The 20,488-nt window shown below is 49.4% G+C and overlaps 2 non-coding genes across 2 annotated transcripts; both read right to left on the minus strand.

The window, feature by feature from the left end:
• Positions 1-3,303: 3,303 nt before the first annotated feature.
• Positions 3,304-3,375, minus strand: Trnat-cgu (transfer RNA threonine (anticodon CGU)). The gene has a single exon. It is a non-coding gene; the product is annotated as a tRNA-Thr (tRNA).
• Positions 3,376-3,457: 82 nt separating this feature from the next.
• On the minus strand, positions 3,458-3,529 carry Trnat-cgu (transfer RNA threonine (anticodon CGU)). The gene has a single exon. It is a non-coding gene; the product is annotated as a tRNA-Thr (tRNA).
• Between the last annotated feature and the right edge of the window lie 16,959 nt (positions 3,530-20,488).

Below are 20,488 nucleotides of genomic sequence, written 5' to 3' on the forward strand. Positions count from 1 at the left end.
CTGATCAGGCGATAGGACCCCACCAACAAACGCTTCTCTGGGTCATATGATTTTGGGATCAACACTATGTGCGATGTGGTGAATGACAGTGGTACTTGCTTTCGTTCATACGCCTCATTTAACACTCGTAACAGTAACTAAGCGACTATGGGCTTAAATTTTCTGTAAAATTCGGCACCAAGCCTATCAGGTGCGGGAGCTTTACCATTCTGTAGGTCTTCTATTGCAGCTTCAATTTAGTTTGTAGTTATGGGCATCTCAAGACGCTCCTTTACATCGTCCTCGAGTCTTGGCAGGAGAGACAAAAAATCACAGCAGAAAGAATCACCCATCTATCTCGCATGGCCAACAAGGTCGCTGAAATACTCTTTAAATACCTGCTGGATTACATTAGCATCGATTGAAATTTCATCACCGTTTCTTGGCTGCCTGATTTGTTTTTGGCAAGCGTATCGTTTTTCATCTGTTAAAGCTCGCTTCGTTGGTGTTTCACCGGCCCACAGTTTCTGTGCTCTTGCGCGTATAACTGGTGATTTATACCTATCACTGTCTAATCTTTCAAGCTGGCTTTTCACATCCCTTATATCTTTCGCATACTTTCCAGGCTCGGTACTCTCCATGCTTATTAAGACCTGCAGTTACTCGCGCGCTGCTTTTTCTTCTTGCTTTTATTTGTGTCGGTTGGAGCAGCTCTTTTCTATGGCTTTACTTTTTAGCGACTCCTTGAAGTCTTCCCACTGAACGGCAAAGATACTGGACCGCTCCTCGAGCAGCTTCTGCATTTCATCTTCAATGTCCTTTGCAAATCCCTCGTCTTCCAAAAGTTTAGCGTTGAATTTCCAGAGATTCCAATTGAAGCGCGTACTCCTTTCTTTCTCACCAAAAAAACTTGCGATCACCAGGCAATGATCGCTAAAAGTCACAGGTTCAACTTTGTCATCTGTGCAAAGGGGTACGAGTTCAACGAATACGTAAATCCTATCCAGTCTGGCATGGCTATCTCGTTGAAAGTGCGTGTATTGCGGTCTGTTCGCGTAGTTGAATATGCTGCCGATATCCTCTAAGCCATTGTCATGAACCAGTCCGTTTAACAACTGTGCGGTCTAATGGCGCACAGGCGTACACTTCACTCTTCGGTAGAGGCACACACACAGTTGAAATCGCCCACAAGCGGCAACAGTTTGTCACAAACATTGTAAGACTCTGGACGGTTAAAAAATCGCGGCCTTCAGAGTCTACATTTGGTTAATACACGCATATAATGCACCAACATAACTTCGAAAGGAAAAGTCTACCACGAGAAGGCGACCACTTGGACAAGAAAAAAAATGACTTCACGTTAATGCCTAAACTATTGCGGAGAAACAGGACGCACCCACCCGATGTGCCAACCGAATGGCAAACACAGACATTGAAGTGTGCACGAAAGGTGGACACCATCCGCTCAGCAAGTTCCTCGCTATCTATCTTCGTCTCTTGGACGGCTACAATGTCCAGATCGTTGTCAGCGAGAAGACGATTAAGTTGACATTGACGCCTTCGAGCGCCAAGGCCCCTGACATTCAGAGTCGCTACGCGTAATGCTACGTCATTTTCGTCACCATGCGCTAGGAAAGAGACCTGTGACATACATTGCACACCATACTTGGTCCCACAGGGAGCACTGCCCGGCGTCGACTTTCCTCGGGTCCATGTGCAGGCTTCGGGAAAGCCGGCAGGCATTCCTTCGCCGGCAGTTCCAGACCCGTGCACACTGTCTAGTGAATATACTTGCCGCCACAACCGGGGAAGAAACACACACGCACCCACTCACACATGCACAGGAACACATTGCAGGACTACAGAGGCGGTTTGTCCGCCTGCCATGTCTCGGCCGTTAAGTTGGGCCGTGGTTTTAAAGTAGTGCGCCAAATTTCTGGGGTTTTCGGCGGCGGCTCGTCACTGCCACCACCTAGCTCTTGCTTTTTACCGACGACCACCTCGTGGAAGCGCTTTCCAGCTGTCAGGGCAGCAGCCTCCATGCTGAAATCCGTGGTCTCGGGGTTCCTAGGCTCCACGTTGTCGGGAGGTTTGTCCACAGCTGTCGTCGTATCCTCTGGCGTGCCGTCGTATTCCGGCTGAACCTCACGTTGCACTTTTACGGCCGCCGCTACTGCATGAGTGGACGTCGTCGCACTCTGCTTCGTCAGCGGCGTCAACGTAGGCCTATCCCGAGTCGCTGGTTGCCCAGTTTCACGGGCTGCATCCTCCGCGTCCGCCTCGTTCATTAGCAGCTCATACGAGTCTTCGCTTGTACCGGGGCCAGCGATGCTCGCATAAGTGCGGGCACATTGGCCGTCTTCGTGGCCGAACCGTCGGCAGGCTCCGCAACGTGGGACCCGACAACCTTTACGGATGTGGCCCATTTTCCGACAGCGAAGGCATAACGGAGGCCTGCCTGGTACGACGACGAGCGCCAACTCACCGCTAACGTTGAGCTGGTGCGGCAAGTCATCGAGCTTCACGCCAGCTTTCAATTTCAATGTGACGAGCCTCGTTGTAGAGCCCTTCTCTGACATACCCCGCACACGCCAACGCTCCCGGGAAACTTCGGTGACTTTCCCGTATGACGCAAAGGCGGCACGTCTTCGTCCAGCACGTTGTGTAGCAGCCAGTGAAGCTTGAGTCGCACGTCCTGGTTATACGGATCAATCACCAGGTGGCGGTTTCCTTTCACAAGTAGCTCACCAACGCGGACAATCTTCGTTACTGCTTCAGAATCGTTGAGAGTAACGGCCCAGACGTGGCTCATCCGATACGCCCCCAGGGCGACAACATCAGCGAGCAGCTCATGCTGAGCTAACGCGTCCCGGAAGTCCTCGACCCGATACGGGCGGGCCCTGATATCGGCGTGCAAAAAAAAACAGTATTTACAACGAAACGCCCTGTAGGCAGTCCTGGCAAAACAACCGGGTATGTCCTTTTCTCTTGAGTAGCCTTGTTACCGCGGCCAGACATGGCTGCTGAAGCCGCTCCTACGGAGCCCGTCATCACACGTTCGTCAGGCTCGGTGGCCTGACGGAGCTATAGCGGGGACCAAAGGGGACGCACAAAAAGGTCCAGAAATGAGCGATTTGATTATTTGTAGATAAAATGAGACAATAAAAAAGTGCCACCAGTGAGGTTTGAACACACGAACCCTGGTTTACGAGACCAGTGCTCTACCACTGAGCAATAGCAACCACCAAAAGGGACGCACAAAAAGGTCCAGAAATGAGCGATTTCATTATTTGTAGATAAAATGCGACAACAAAAAATAACAAATGCCACCAGTGAGGATTGAACTCACGACCCCTGGTTTACGAGACCAGTGCTCTACCACTGAGCTATAGCGGCCACCAAAAGTGACGCACAAAAAGGTCCAGAAAACAGTGATTTCATTATTTGTAGATAAAATGCGACAACAAAAAATAAGAAATGCCACCAGTGAGGGTTGAACTCACGACCCCTGGTTTACGAGACCAGTGCTCTACCACTGATCCATAGCAGCTTTTTTTTCCTTTTTTGCCGAAATAACACGTTACAGAGAATAAAACATGGCAGCCAGACTTTGGCTACCGCGGGATTCAAATCTTTTCATACATGCCAACACATCAAACACAGAGATCCAGTCTGGTGGATCGGCCAGAGCGCGATACACATCTCGCACACGCACAACACTTTCAATAAAATGTTCGCGAACAGGGCGTACATGCATGCCGATATTCCATTCTCGTTTTCCACAAGGCGTGGAGTCCCAGGACCATGATTAAATTGTACGGAATATCCTCGGATACCTGTACCGGCAAGAAACAAATGCCATATGTGTCAAGGGGTAATTGTTTCTTTAATGTGCGCTGAAGCTCATCCCAGTGAAAGATTGGGTGCCAACAATGTAGAAAAGCGTGCTCGATCGTTTCTGGTTTCTTGCATAAGGAGCAGTCAGTAGTCCAGGGTACAAAGATGCCTTTATCTTTAAGCCACGTTTTAACAGCGAGTGTGTTCGTGTGCAACTGAATGAAGAAGGTTTTAACTGATGGTTGTATAGGCATTTTCTTTACTCGTTTGAGCACATCCTGTCCTGGCCTCCGCGATGTAGGATACTGTAGAAGGGCTCTGGGATCATGTTTTCCACTAGGTCCTTATATAGTTTTTTCTTGCTAACAGTAAATAAATGCTCTAAATAAGATCGTGCGTTCAGCAACCTGAACGAGAGAACCACCTCGCGTTAGGTACCCGGTTACAGAACCGTTAATTATTTCACGCGACGACCCTATAAGGTCCGGGAGTAGACGCTGCAGCCTCATTTGCATGACAGTGCGGAAGAACTGGTGATTTTGATCCCGTAAATACACAAATCGTGACACAACCTGTCTCAAAAACAAATGAACAAGACCAAACCCTCCTTTTTTAACAGGGCGAAACAAGTTCGTTCGGCTAGTCCGCTCCCAAGTGGACGCCCAAATAAAAACAGCAACAACACGGTGAAGTTTTTGTATGCTAATTCGGGATGCACATCACACACTCATCACATACCAGATTTTCGAAATTAGAAAAATGTTGCAGACAGTGGCCCGTGAAAAAATAGACAATTGCCTGCCTTGCCACGCAGTACACTTTTCTTTCGCGCATTGCGCCTGGTCAGACCAGTACACTTCTGGCTCACGATAAGATTCAAGTGGCACGCCTAGGTAACGCGTTGGAATTGTCGACCAACGTAACCGAGAGAAATGCTCTGGCGTAACATTCCAGTCGCCATGCGAAAACCCGTAACTCTTATCCCAGTTTATTTGGGCACTGGTGCAGTCTCAAGCGATATTAGTGGCTTGTTTGATGCTCTCACTGTCCGAGCAGAATACGGCAACATCATCTGCGTAAGCCAAAATCTTGACGTGTGCTGTCTGCAGCCTGGAGCCCGTAATAGCTTCACTGTGGTCAATGGCGAAACAGAGCGGTTCGAGATAAAGTGCGAACAGCAAAGGTGACAAAGGGCATCCTTGCCTCACTGAGGAACGAACGTTCACGCTCTCCGTAAGGTCCTCGTTGACTATAATACGCGTGGTGCAGTCCGTGTACGCCATTCTTACGCCTTCTAGTATTACATGGCCAACATTTGAGTGTTCTAGAATGCCGAATAAAACATCGTGCGAGACACGGTCAAAAGCTTTTGCCAGGTCGAGCTGCATCATTTTCACGCGTTCGCCTGAAATGTCGCAACATTCAAGCACACTTCGTGCTACGTGTATGTTCGTCACTATGCTGCGGCCTTTAATACCACAAGTCTGATGTGGCCCTACCAGCTTTGTAATAACCCCTTGGAGTCTTTTGGCTAATACCTTCATAAGTATTTTATAGTCAACGTTAGTTAGGCTGATCGGACGGTAAGAACCCACAGAGACGTTTTGCCGGGTCATCACTTTTGGGTATCAGCACAACGTGTGATCTTCTGAAAGACAGCGGAACTCGCTTGATGTCATAAGCTTCAGCGAAAACATTAAGCAACGAGGGAGCGACCCTACATTTAAAAGCTTTGTAGAAGGCGGCCCCAGGGCCATCGGGCCCGGGCGCTTTGCCCAGCGTCAAGTCGTCGATTGCATCCTCGACTTCCCGTAGAGTAATCTGCTCTTCCAAACGTGCTTTAACGTCGTCGTCCAGATTCGACATAAACAGTAAAAATATCTCCCGGAACCCTTCCATAATGTTCCTTTGTTGTCCAAGCAGCTCAGTAAAATGATCAGGTATCACGCGCTTGATCACCTTGCTATCCGGCGTCATATCGTTGCCACTAGCTATTTGACTGATTTCTTTCTGGCACGCATATCTATTTTCATCAGACAACGCCCGCTTCGTTGGTCTTTCGCCTACCCATAATTTTTCCGGTCTTGTCGGTGTTATCGCGGCTTTATACTTCTCCGCATCAATTTGCTCCAGTTGGCTCTTCACGTCTCTCATGTCCTTCTTAAAAACACCAGGCTGGATGTTTTCCATGCAAGTAAAATATTCAAGCTGCTCACGAAGCTCTCGTTCACTTTGGTTCTGCTTATACTTGAGGACGCTACCTCTTTCGATGGCAGATATTTTAACTCTTTGCTTAAGTTCCTCCCATTCGGCAACTAGATTTGTTGACTGCGCAGCACGTAGCTTGTCTAGTTCATCCGTCACTACAATAACGAACTTTTCGTCCTCCAGGAGCTTCACATTACATGTCCATAGCTTCCAATTTAAACGTGTTTTCGCCTGCCCTCTGCCAAACCCGGCAATAACCAAACAGTGGTCGATAAAAGAAATCGGTTTCACATCGTACGCCGTGCACAACGCAACTAGTTCTGCTGAGACATAGATTCTATGCAGCCTTGCGTGGCTGTCTCGTTGAAAGTGGGTATAAATCGGCGTGTACCATTGGACAAACCTTTACCCACGTCATCTAAACCATGATCATGTACTATCTCCGATAACAACTCGGCGCTCTTATCACGGATACGGCTCTTTCGGATCGATCTTCAGCTGCACAAACACAGTTGCAGTCGCCTAGGAGTAATAGCACTTTTTCACAGATTAGGTACAGTCAACCACAAAAGTTTGCGGACCACGCGAGCGCGTGCCAGACTGCCTATCCGATGATGATGATGATTTATTGGCATCCCCTTTGAAACGGGGCGGCGACAAATAGTCACCTAGCCTGCTTGATTTAATCAGGTATACTATACATGTTCTTTATCTTGCATTTTTGTATACCTATCATTATTTTTCTTTTTCAAAAATTTACCTTGTACCGCTGCCTATGATTTTAAGAGATCAGGTCGCATCCATCTTTTCCCTACTTTTTTTCCACCAGTACTCCAATCGTCTCTTGCTGATCTCTACGGCTGATCTGTTTATGTTTCCCTCCACTTTAAACCCAAGCGCTTCTGGGAGTTGCACGTTACCTACGGTTCTCGCTGGGTGGATCCCGTCGCATTCCATTAGGATGTGCTGAGTGGTCTCTGGATCTCTACTGCAGCATACACATGTCTCATCTAATTTCGAATATTTGTTCCGATATGTTTTCGTCCTTAGACAACCGGCTCGAGCCTCAAATAGCAAGGCACTGCCCTTTGTGTTATCGTACAGATTTTCCCTTCTAATTTCTTTCTTCTCATTCTTGTAAATCTCCATTGTCCTTTTCGTTTCCATTCTTTGCATCCAATTCACGGTCTCTATTTCTCTCACTTTCTTTCTGATGACCCCTGGTTGTCTATTTACAGTTTCGATTATCCTGTACTTGGTTGCCAACTTCCTTGACCTCTTCCTCCATTCTGTGTCCACACTTTTCATGTAGAGATACTTGTGCACTTTAGCCGCCCATTTATTTTCATCCATGTTCCTGAGCCTTTCTTCAAAACTAATTTTGCTTTGTGCTTCTCTGACTTCAAAAGAGGCCCAACCCATGTCTCCATGCACTGCCTCATTTGTCGTATTACCGTGTGCTCCCAAAGCCAACCGGCCTACTGATCTTTGGTTAACTTCCAAACCCGCCAATATATCCGATTTTAAGCATATAATGGCATTTGCGAATGTTAGCGCTGGCACCATTACTCCTTTCCAGATTCCACGCACCACCTCATACTTATTGTGGCCCCACAGTGCTCTGTGTTTCATTAATGCTGCATTCCGCTTCCCCTTTATTTTCAGATTATCTTGGTGGTTGCTTGAGTAATTCTTTCCTTCGTTTATGTGTACGCCGAGGTACTTATATTGCTTCACTATGGGTATTACTTGCTGTTGAATTGACACCACGAAGTTACTCGTGTGCTCATTAAAGATCATAATCCCTGATTTCTCTGTGCTAAACTTAAGGCCTAGATTTGTCGCTGCGTTCCCACAGATATTCGCAAGTATCTGTAAATCTTTTTTATTGTCCGCTAGTAGCACAATGTCGTCTGCGTACATCAGTCCAGGGATCTTCTGTTGCACCATTTGTCCATTACGCATGTAGGATAAATGAAAACCTAATTCGCTGTTTTCCAGTCGTCTTTCTATGCCCTTGACGTAAAGCGTGAACAACAATGGTGACAGAGGGCATCCTTGCTTCAATCCTTGGTGAATTCCCACCATTTCATTTCCTTTTCGGCCTTCCCATGCCACTTGTACTTGGTTGTCTCGATATATCTCCCTCAGCAGCTCCACGAAATCGTCATCTATGCCTTCGTATTGAAGAATATCCCACAACAATTCCCTGTCTACGTTGTCATAAGCTCCTTTAATATCTAGAAATGCTATCCATAAAGGTCTTTTCTGAGCTACTGAAATCTCTATGCACTGAGTTAGTACAAACATATTGTCTTCTAAGCGTCTGCCTGGCCTGAACCCATTCTGTAGTTCCCCCAATACACCGTTTTCCTCCACCCACTTCGACAGTTCTAATTTTATGGCTTGCATTGCCATTCTATATATCACCGACGTTACTGTAACTGGCCTGTACGAGCTCGTCTTATCCTTATCTCCTTTGCCTTTGTAGATAAGATTCATCTTGCTTTCACGCCATCCAACGGGAATATTCTTTGTTCTAATCACTTGCTCTATGGCATTAGTCAGCAGTGCCTTGCTTTTTGGACCGAGGTTTTTGATTAGCTGTATTGGGATTTCATCGGGTCCTGCTGCCGTGTTGTTAGGGACATTTTCTGCTGCCTTTTTCCAATAAAAGCTTTCTATGCTGAATTTTGATCTCTCAGGCCTCTCTGTTGTTGCTGGATCTGTTGTCTGAACTACGCTTTTTCTCGTACCGAAGTTATGCCTGATAACGTCTGTGATGTACCGCAGCGCATCATCGCCTTCATAGATGTTACCGTCTTCATCCCTTATAGCCGTTTGCGAGTTTCTAGTTGGAGCTCCGAGTGCTTTTATATGGTTCCAGAATCTTTTTGGGGCGCCTTTGTCTCTTTTGTGAATGTTATGCACCCAACGTTCACTTGCGCATTTAATTTTCTCTTGCACGAGCTCACTCGCAACCCTTTTCTTTTCTCGGTATGTATTCCATCTAAGGAGTACCTCTTCTTCTTGTAATCCCAACTTTTTGGCTTCTCGATGAACCCTAGATGCCTCTTTACGCTCTTCTATAGCTTGTTTAATTTCCTTGTTCCACCACTTACGTGGTTTCCTCTTTCCAATCCAACAATTGTATTGCCGTGTCCGCCTTATTTCATGCTGCATAACCTCCACCAGTTCCTTATATTCCCAGACTGCTGTAGCAAAAGCCTCAATTTTCTTCTCTATGTTGTTTGCGATCTCTGTTATTTGCTCGTCATTCATTTTTAAAAACTCTGAGGCTATTGGTTCATGTTCTGCGCTGGTATCTCTCCCAAACTTTAATGCTAAACGTCTATGATCGCTTCCCAGGCTATTTTTTCCATTTTCGTCTATTATCATTTGGTCCAGTTGTTCGTAGACCATTTCTGAGACTAAGGCGTAGTCGATACATGACTGCCTGTTTCCGCATTGCCACGTTACCTGTCCATGACACTTATTCTCCCTGTTAACTATTATAAGGTTCTGTTCATCACACAAATCCAGCACTAGAGAGCCGTTGTAATCAGTATATCCGTCTAAATCGTCCATGTGCGCGTTCATATCTCCCACTAATATCACCTGGCCCGAGTTACTAGCGCCACCTCGCGCCACCTAGCGGTACGCCACCTAGCGGCGACAGGGGCGCTCTCCCGGATATGAGCCCTCTTGGTACTCGCCTGCCTGTTAATTTTTTATTCCCGTGCATGACATTGTTAGTTCGTTGTGTTGACGCAGAGCGCTGTCTGCGATAAGACCGCCACACATCTGGCTTGATAGCAGTATCGGAGCAATCACTGCAACCTTTGTCGACTGGTGTGCCAGTGGGTAGATAAGTTTCACGAAGCGCTGCGACAATTTTTTTACGCGACGTTTACTGGCGCACTTTGGTTGGCAGCATCTTGGTCCAATGAGTGTTGCTGCTTCTGCGTCTTGAGAGAAAGGGTAGGGAGGTGTTTCACTGTCATCAAAAATAAAGAAAAAGCGGATGCATAGAAAATTTTCTTTCACACATAGGCGCATCTTCGCATCAGTCGCTGAAAACGTAGTAGACTTGCTTCAGGCCACGTGGTGATTGCCTATTTGGAAAGATGCCGCTGCGTGTTCCACTTGACGAAAGAAGGCACATTGTGCGTTTATTTATAGAGGGAATACCTCAGCGCAAAATCTGCCGCCGAACCAACAGGAGCCGGACTGCCGTGAATAGGATTATTCAAGCTTTCCGCGACGATGACAGATTCACAGATATGGAGCGCAGTGGGCGTCCAAGGGCCACGACTGAGGAAGAGGACCGCCTGATTACGGCCGCCATCGTGGCTGATCCTTTTCAAAGTGCAGAGGATATCCAAGAAGCGCTCTCGCTCACGGTATCGTCTGAGACTGTAAGAAGAAGGCTGAGTGAGCTTGGCCTGCAGTCTTTCGTAGCAGCACAGAAGCCCTGCCTCTCAGACAGCCAGCTACAAGAACGACTCATTTTCGCTACAGCAATGAAAGATTGGACAACAGAGAAATGGGGCGATGTCATCTTTAGCGACGAGTCAACTTTTTCCACGCGCTGGGACCAACGGAAGCGGGTTTGGCGTCCACTAAACTGCAGGTGTGTTTACAGTGTATTGGCAGTTAATTCAGGAAGCTAATTCTGCATCACAACATGTTTCACGTAAAATGAGCTTTTGGACATTACGAGATTTTTCTGTAGTGGTATTATGTTGAAAACATTAACGATTGTTTCATAGTACTACTTACTCTGAAGCTAATTAAAAGCTGCCAGTGGGTCTTTCAGTACTATCTAATGATGTTTGCACGTTTTCTATTGCAACTCTATAACAGCATTATAAAGTTCATACGCAAGAGGAATCACAACATTTTTAGACGCGCCGCTGGAACCCAATTGTATGCTATTTCTTGCAGATATCTGCCTAATTACACACAGAGTGTTCTATCCAGTGGACGGTGTTCCGTGAGCGTGTGGGGAGCAATCAGCAAAGATGGCCTTGGTCCCCTTGTGCGTCTGGAAGGGCCCTTCACTGCGTCACGGTACTGCGACGTCATCACTAGACACCTCGTTCCGTATGCGCTGGACGGTCCCTTCAGCGACGGCTGCTATTTTTTTCAACACGACCGCAGCCCGATCCATAAAGCACGTATCGTCCAGTCATTGCTAGAAGAGCATGCTGTTTGCCAGCTTGAGTGGCCTCCATGTGGCGCCGACTTGAATCCCATAGAAAATGTCTGGGGCATGTTGAAGAAACGGCTGTCCACACGAGCCAACCGCGGCCGCACGGCCGATACGCTGTGGCAAGCGATCGCACAAGAATGGGAAAGCCTGCGCGGTCGACCGGAGATTACTGAATCTTTGTACGAGTCGATGTCCACACGCATCAATAAGGTGCTAGAAAACGGCGGACATTTCACTTCCTACTAGATCATTGAGAGACCTATGTTTCATGACACTTCTGTAAATGTCTTGTGAATAAATTCATCCCCTTCAGACACGAATTATGATGCACTGTCTGCAAATGCGTCAAATGCGCATGGCATCATTTCAAGACGCTCACTATTACATTCCAAGAAAGAAGACGAAGCAATGTGCTGTTTTGTGCGAGTTTCAGTAAAAAAAATTAATTAGCGTATAACTCATTATCTAATTATTCTGAAATCCGTCAGCTTCAATGCTTGCATAAAAAGAATCAACTATTAGGCCCGAAACGCATGCACACTTGCTTTTTCGGTTGTATTCGTGTCGACCGGAGAAAAAGAAATACTCTTGACGTTGGTCTTGGAACACGGCACGTCGAACGATTGTCTAACATGGTAGTGTCTCCAGCAAAGTGATCATCTGCAGCAATACGCAGGACAATGAAGTTAACTGACCGCTAGTTGTCCCATCAGGAAGCGGACACGAATGTGCACACTGAGTTTTAGGTCATTTGAAGAAACACGTGGCGTGGGACGCGCCTCCGAAGTTCGAGTCCCCAAACGAGGACGCCGTGTCGCAAAGGGTTATAAAAAGAGTCATCGCACCCGATTATTTCTTATTTTTCTAAATGTAACCACTATAGCAGCGCGGTGGTTCGGGCTTTGCGCAGCAAAACCTGGGCGCAGGCGATCAAATCCCGGCCGCTACTGTCACTTAGCGATGGGGGAGGAACGGAAAAATTCTGCCTACTGACTAAGCATCTGTCTCCCATGGCTGCCTCACCGCTCACTCACGCACTCACGAAAAAAAAAACAGCGTGGCTACGCGAAAATAGAACTGATAACAGCCGAAGAATACGCTGTCTGATTACTTGTACTGATATTCTGCTCTCAAAATATAAGCAAGTAGCCCTGGCTAACAAAGAGCGCGTCACGTTGAAAGAGATAGGTAGAAAATATTTGCGCACAGTGCGAAAATAGACAGGCCATAGATTTAAGGAGGGATGCGTCTTCAACGTAGCGCTGCTGTCGATCGCTGGTGACGTAGCGGAAGTGTCGCGAAGAGGCTCTTGGCCACGCGCTCACGTGGTCCGCAAACTTTTGTGGTTGACTGTACGTGCGAGACCATCCAGGGTCGAGGACTTCAGAAACGCCCTACTGCCGACGGGCTTGCTGCCTTGCGTGGTATGCATAGGCGCGTACCAGATCAATCACGTGTGGGCGGTGACCCTTAAGGATGCGACCACCACGAAATGGCTGGTGGCCCTGAAGGAACTTCAAGTGAAAGGACGACGCTGCGTCATCGTCGACCCACAGGACCAGCAGGTGAAGCTTCGGCTTCACTGGCTGCTTTATGGCGTTGCCGACGATGACGTCCGGGCGGCGTTTGCGCCTTTCGGCAACGTGGACGAGGTAAGCCAGGAGAGGTGGCGTGTCCAAGGTATGGGGGACAAGACCTCTACCACGCGGACCGTGCTCCTCAAGCTGAAGACCGGCGTCAAGGTAGAGGACCTTCCACATCAGGTCCGCGTCGGCGGAGAACTCGCTTTGGTGGTCGTTCCCGGTCGGCCCATGCAGTGCTTGCGTTGCCAGGGCACTGGCCACGTCCGGCGAGAGTGTAAGGTGCCGCGCTGCTCCCGTTGCAGACGTTTTGGGCACGTCGACGCCGACTGCGTGAAGACGTACGCTACAGCGACAGGCCCAGCAGTGAGTGAAGCGGCAGCCGAAAATCTGATGGATGCAGCCGAGGCTGAAGACGCCGCTAAGAGAGCCGGAGACCAAGTGCCGCCAGCGAAAACAAGTACCGTGACAGTGCCGGAGGGCGCTGAAGCCAAGGTGGTCGAAGCTGCTGAGCAAGTGACTGGGCCGGCACGGGTCGACAAGGAAGCTGGCCTTGGAAAGGAAGGTGCGAGTGAAGGCGAAAGCGATGACGACGAATCAGAAATGTAACAGAGCGAGGCTGCCAACGACGGGGACCGGGCTGCTGGCCTCGGTGCAACCTTCACGCGCCCCCGAGACGACGCCGGAGACAAGTACAACGCAGCATCCAGCACCAGGGATGGGCCGCCGGAAAAAGCGCCTCTTGGGAGGCGTTCGGGTTTAAAACCCAAACCGAATATTCCGCCGGAGAGAAGGCCTGGGGACAAAGCACAGCACACCACCAACAACGCCGGGAAGCCGGGCGGCTCCGGAGGCGGCTAGCCGAGGGCGAGTCGTGAAAGGTAAGCACCATGCTCCGGGCCTACTTCATTCTTTAGTACAGCATGGCACCTGACCCGTCTCTCAGTATTGCCACACTAAACGTGCGAGGCTTGGCGGCTAGCCGTAGGCAATGTCAAATCTTACGGTTGATCACTGACTACGACATAGACGTTTTAGCTGTCCAGGAGACCAAGGTAGACGGGGAGGAAGAGACCGGGAGCATGGTGCAGCGTTTCATGACTAGATATTATGCAGTCGTGAGCCACGCGGTAGGGACGTCCGCTGGATGTGTCCTGTTTGTTAAGAAGTTACGAGACCTGGTTGTTCAAAGTGTGTTTTCATGTCAGTCGGGAAGGATTGTTATTTGCGATTTTGTTTTTTGTAAAGTTGAATTCCGAGATATATGCATATATGCGCCAAATGGTGCAGAAGAATGTGCATTATTTTTTTTCGAATCTTTTTCAGTATATTAGCAGTGAAAAGTGCATGCTTTTGTTGGGGGATTTCAACTGTGTTTTGAGTGCTCGGGATAGATGCAATAATGGTGGTATCCGCGATAAAAGCAGTCATTGTCACGAGCAATGGCAAAGACAAAGACGTTGTAGTGGGGCTGGGTCAGAGGCTCTCTAGTCGGACTGAAAACCTGCTGTAACCTGTGCGCTCTGTGCAGTCTTGACTAGGCAAGCGCTAGCCGTTCACGGTTAATTAAATACTCCCCGTAACATCTTTTTGGTGGAGGTGCTCGGGTGTGGTTTAACACGCACGAAGAACTTACAAGTTGGGACCTATGCAAGGAGAAGATGCGTGCACTGTTTGGCCGATCGGCCGCGCGTCAAATGACAGCCCGGCACGAGCTGGCGGCCAGAGCTCAGACATCCACGGAGTCGTACGTCGCCTACATTCAAGACGTACTAGCCTTGTGCCGTACCATTGACAAAGACATGCCAGAGACGGACAAGGTTGGCCACGTGTTGAAAGGCATAACTGACGATGCCTTCAACATCCTCATATGTAAGAACTGCACCACGGTTGACTCCATTATCACTGAATTCCGGCGGTTTGAACAAGCCAAAAGCAGGCGGATTACTCAGCGCTTTAACAGACTCCCGAATACAGCTGCGACATCCTCGTGCGATGATCCCGTGACGCCCCCTCCGTTCTCGCCGCCTAACAACTTGGCCAGGATTGTTCGCCAGGAGCTCGAAGCCATGGCTCCAGCCGCTTATAAGGCACCCGCTCACGACCATTTGGCGACAATCTCTCTCATTCAGGCCGTCGTACGTCAGGAGGTTGCCAATATGGGCGTCGTATTTCCACAAGCACCTAGTTACGCCCCTGCGCCCATGTGCGCGTCCGGTCCTCCCATTGAACACCACAACGCCCCAATTGTTGCTGCTGCCGCTTCCGCTCCCCGGTTCTCACCCCGCTACCGCAACCCTTCTGAGTGGAGGACGCCTGACGATCGACCAATCTGTTTTTCTTGCTCTCGCGTCGGCCACATTTCACGCCACTGCCGCAATCGTCGGAATTACCGACCAAGTTTCCCCGGTGACCGCCGCCAAGATCGTGGCCCGTACTACAGCACATCTTTTCTTGACGACCAACTCCCGGCCCGTGATCCTCGCCGTCTTTCTTCGCGCTCAGAAACGACCTACGCCGATATTGCCGCACAAGGACACTGGTTCAGCCGATCGCCGTCACCTCAGAGTCGCCAGTCGCGCTCCCCTCAACGCCGTCGCTCTCCTTCTCCGCCTTTCTCTGGACACCACCCGGGAAACTAGCCAGTGCAGCTCCGGGAGGTGAGGCTGCATTGACGACAAGGACCGCAAAACCTCTATCGACCCCTACTTCAAGACGCAATTTGCTCGGTGTTCTCGTCGACGGCGTGCCCATTACTGCTCTCATCGATACTGCCGCCCACATATCTGTTATGAGTTCTACGCTCCGATGCCGCCTACGCAAAGTGCTGACACCTGCCGTCTCTCCTACTGTGTGAGTAGCTGACGGCACCCGAACACCTGTTCTTGCCATGTGCACTGCCCGCGTTACTGTTGCCGACCAGCACACTTCAGTTCTCTTCGCCGTTCTCGACGCTTGCCCACATGATGTCATTCTTGGCATTGACTTCTTGAGCGCCCACTCTGCCCTCATCGATTCTTCTTCTGGCATTTTGCGGCTCGAACTGCCATTGTGTCCTGATGACACCGCATCAAGTAACGCTCGCCTACGTTCCCAGGAGTTTCTACGACTACCCGCGCAGGCTGCTACCTACGTCCTTATGTCACCGTTTCCCCCAGTCCCTGATGGTGAATATGTGGTCGCTCCCCTCACAGATCTGATCCTTTCGCGCAACATCGCACTTCCCCATACCGTAGTGCTTATTGCCAACAACAAAACGTTGCTTCCAGTCCTCAACTTTTCTACTTCGACCCATGTTCTTCCTCAAGGTATTTCACTAGCCGAACTGTCACCTTTGGAAGAATGTATTGTTTCTGCATTCGCTGGTGACGCTGAGACCGCGACGCAACCTGCCATACAGGCGCCAACCCAGGCACTTCTGTACAAAATGATATCCCCCGACCTCCTACCTTCCCAACGTGCAGCACTCCGTGGTGTCCTATTTTCGTACCTGGACGTATTTCATGTTGCGAACAGTCCACTAGGACGTGCACATGTAGTGGCCCACCGCATCGACACTGGAGACGCCAGCCCCCTTCACAAGCACCCTTACCGAGTATCTCACTCTGAGCGCGAAGTCATCCAAAAGGAGGTAGAGAAAATGCTTGATAAAGATGTTATAGAGCCTTCCTCTAGCCCTTGGGCATCCCCTGTAGTGCTTGTGAAAAAGGACAACAGCTGGCGGTTCTGCGTCGATTATCGCCATCTCAATCGGCTAACGAAGAAGGATGTGTATCCTCTCCCACGAATTGATGACGCGCTCGACTGCCTCCATGGTGCCAAATATTTCTCGTCGCTAGATCTCCGCTCGGGATACTGGCAAATTGCCGTCGATGACCGCGACCGCGAGAAGACCGCATTCATCACACCCGACGGCCTCTACCAATTTAAGGTTATGCCTTTTGGGTTGTGTAATGCTCCTGCAACTTTTGAACGCATGATGGACACTCTTCTACGCGGTCTGAAATGGTCGACCTGTCTTTGTTATCTGGACGACGTCATCGTTTTCTCGCCCAGCTTTGACAGCCACCTCCCTCGTCTGTCGGCCATTCTCGACATCTTTCGCCGGGCTGGCCTCCAGCTCAATTCATCTAAGTGTACCTTTGGGCGCCGCCAGATCAAATTACTTGGACACTTAGTCGACGCTACTGGTGTCCAACCAGACCCTGACAAGGTCCGTGCCGTCCGCGAGTTCCCAGTTCCACGGTCCACTCAAGAAGTACGCAGCTTTCTTGGGCTCTGCTCCTACTTTCGCCGCTTTGTTCTCAACTTCGCGGACATTGCTCGACCCCTCATGGACCTACTCAAGAAGGGTGCGGCCTTTTCTTGGGGCGTGGACCAAGCGTCTTCCTTTGCGTCGTTGATTTCTGCCCTCACTACACCACCTGTGCTGGCTCATTTTGACCCGGCTGCTAGAACAGAACTTCGCACTGACGCAAGCGGTCATGGCATTGGTGCTATCCTCGCCCAAACACAGAACGGAGCAAACCGTGTGATAGCGTATGCTAGTCGTCTTCTGTCACAGTCGGAGAAGAATTACACAATCACTGAGCGGGAGTGCTTAGCTCTCGTCTGGGCTGTCGCGAAATTCTGTCCGTACCTATATGGACGGCCGTTCGTAGTCATAACAGATCATCATGCGCTCTACTGGCTTTCAACACTCAAAGACCCCACAGGGAGGCTCGACCGTTGGGCATTACGATTACAGGAGTACACGTTCTCGGTAGTGTACAAATCTGGCAAGTTACACAATGACGCCGATTGCCTCTCCCGCCAACCCGTTGAACCATCCGACTCCACTGAAACGGACCCCGACACCCATGTCTTGGCGATAGCAGACTTCACCCATGTGGCCGACGAACAACGTCGAGATCCATCTTTGCTCTCTCTTATTGACCGTCTGCAATCCGGCACCCTCGACCCTTCCCTCAACATGTTCTTGCTTCAGGATAACGTTCTTTACCGCCGCAACATGCACCCCGACGGCGCAGAACTTCTGCTCGTTGTCCCGCATCATCTGCGCAGGGATGTCCTCATCCAGTTTCATGACGCCCCCACTTCCGGGCACTTAGGCGTCTCCAGAACTTATGATCGCATACGACGACGCTTTTTCTGGAAGGGCCATTATCGGTCCGTTCGCCGCTACGTAACATCTTGTGACCTGTGTCAGCGTCGGAAGAAACCTGCGACTCTACCCGCTGGTCTCCTTCAGCCAATTGACGTTCCAGCCGAGCCATTTCATCGAGTGGGCCTGGACTTGCTGGGTCCCTTTCCAATTTCCACGAAAGGCAACAAATGGATTGCAGTCGCTACGGATTATACCACTCGATTTGCAATTACTCGAGCGTTGCCAACCAGCTGCGCCACAGACGTAGCCGACTTCCTACTGTACGACGTCATCCTCCAACATGGTGCTCCACGTCACCTACTCAAAGATCGCGGTCGCTGCTTCCTGTCTCGTGTGGTTGACGATCTACTTCGATCATGTGCTACTCATCACAACTTCACGACCTCATATCGCCCTCAAACGAATGGACTCACTGAACGCTTAAACCGTACACTGACCGACATACTTTCCATGTACGTTTCCGATCACCACCATGATTGGGACGTTGCGCTCCCGTTCGTCACATTTGCATACAACTCATCGCGTCATGAAACTGCCGGCTACTCACCCTTCTATCTTCTCTTTGGACGCCATCCCTTACTACCCTTTGACACCTTGCTCCCTTCTGATCCGGCCTCCACGTCCACGACTTCCTATGCGCAAGATGTCATCACGCGTGCGCTCGTCGCGCGCACAGTAGCCCGCGCTCGGCTCACGTCATCGCAGACCGCACAAAAGGCCATCTACGATCGTCGACACCGGGATACTGATTTTCCAGCGGGCTCTCTCGTCCTTCTCTGGCTCCCATCTCGTCGCGTCGGCCTGTGTGAAACGTTAATGTCGCGGTACGTCGGACCCTATCGCGTGCTGCGCCAGGTGACTCCTGTCACCTATGAGATATCTCCCATGGCATCCACCTCATCGACTGCCGCACCACGAACTGACATCGTACATGTTTCCCGCCTCAAACTTTACAACTGTGATAATCCATTTTGATCACAACAACCACCGGGACGGTGCTTCATCGGCCGGGGATAATGTCACGAGCAATGGCAAAGACAAAGACGTTGTAGTGGGGCTGGGTCAGAGGCTCTCTTGCCGGACTGAAAACCTGCTGGAACCTGTGCGCTCTGTGCAGTCTTGACTAGGCAAGCGCTAGCCGTTCACGGTTAATTAAATACTCCCCGTAACATCTTTTTGGTGGAGGTTGCGGGCTCTATTCCACCCGGCCCTGGATCTTCGGAGCGGACGCCACGTTTCTCCCGCCTCCGTTTCTCCCGCCTCCATTCGTGATTTTTTCATAAAATATAATGACAATTGCCAATATGTACGATTATCGACTCTGTAGAGCATACAGACAAGAAATAAAAAATGGAGTCAGCTTTCTAAGAACACAAGCGGATCTAAACATCAACATTGCAACATATACGACAAGTACGAGAGAGTTTGGAAAGTGGAAACTCTTAGAACGACATACGGACAACATACTCTTCGTAACAGCCTGCCAAGGCTACTGAATAAATTACACAACGAAACCAGTGGATTGGAAAATACCTCTTTGAAAGCTCTGGAATTTCTGCCTGCACTAGATTGTTTTCCCTGGCTTTCGCAAATTTTATTATTTTTTTTCTTATCGGAACTAACTAGTCCCATTGTATATATTATATTCTTGGTTCTTTCGTTTGTTTAGTCTGTATGAGAAATTTTATTGTTACGGCTTGCGTTTTTGATTATATCTTTCTCGCCCTCGTGTTTTTTCGAACAGTTGCAATACCGTTATGCCTACCATTGCTTATTTGTCCTTATTGGTTGGCGATGTTTTTTTTACTGTGCCCTGTTGTTAGGACACAATTTTTTTCTGCATTTGCTTTGCATGGTTCGCGATGCTCAATTTTGTGCAAATGGCATTTGTAAACAATGATGTACTGCCTTTGTGTGTGCTAACGTCGCGCAAACGCCAATGCGGGGGGGGGCCTGCAGCTTCGTCAAGCTGTCCATGTGGCAGCTGCATGCCCCTCGCGTCATGTACTGATGCAAATAAACATCATTGTCATGATGAAATCTGAACAAAAAGCATCTGGTTTCTGCAAACAGCCCACTTCCTTGGGCGATCCACTTGAAGCCCTTTTTTTCTACTAGTACAAATCGTGTTTTGGTGTTACGAAGCTGCTGTCAAGGTCCACTTGCGTTGACCCTTGACAGCGGCGCCCCTGTCTGGGCGCTGTCGAAAATTGGGTAGAGAGCCCACCTTGGCCGCAATGTACACATGCTGTTGTGAATGACAGTTTCTTGGCTTGTGACCACACGTGTTTGCACCAAATGTTCCTTGGCCTTGTAGGACTCGTAAACAAGCTAGACCGTTGGTTTAAAGAACAATAACTGAAGGATGCAAGCACGGAGCCAAGAAAGTGTGTGAAGACGTGTTTGGATCACGTCCGGGTCACCAGTGTAGACGTGACGGCGGCGAACGAGCCGTGCCGTCACGTTAATTACTACAAGAGCTTATATTTTGAGTTACATTAT

Source organism: Dermacentor silvarum, chromosome 7 (assembly GCF_013339745.2).
Source record: "Dermacentor silvarum isolate Dsil-2018 chromosome 7, BIME_Dsil_1.4, whole genome shotgun sequence".
NCBI classification, from domain to species: Eukaryota; Metazoa; Arthropoda; class Arachnida; order Ixodida; family Ixodidae; genus Dermacentor; species Dermacentor silvarum.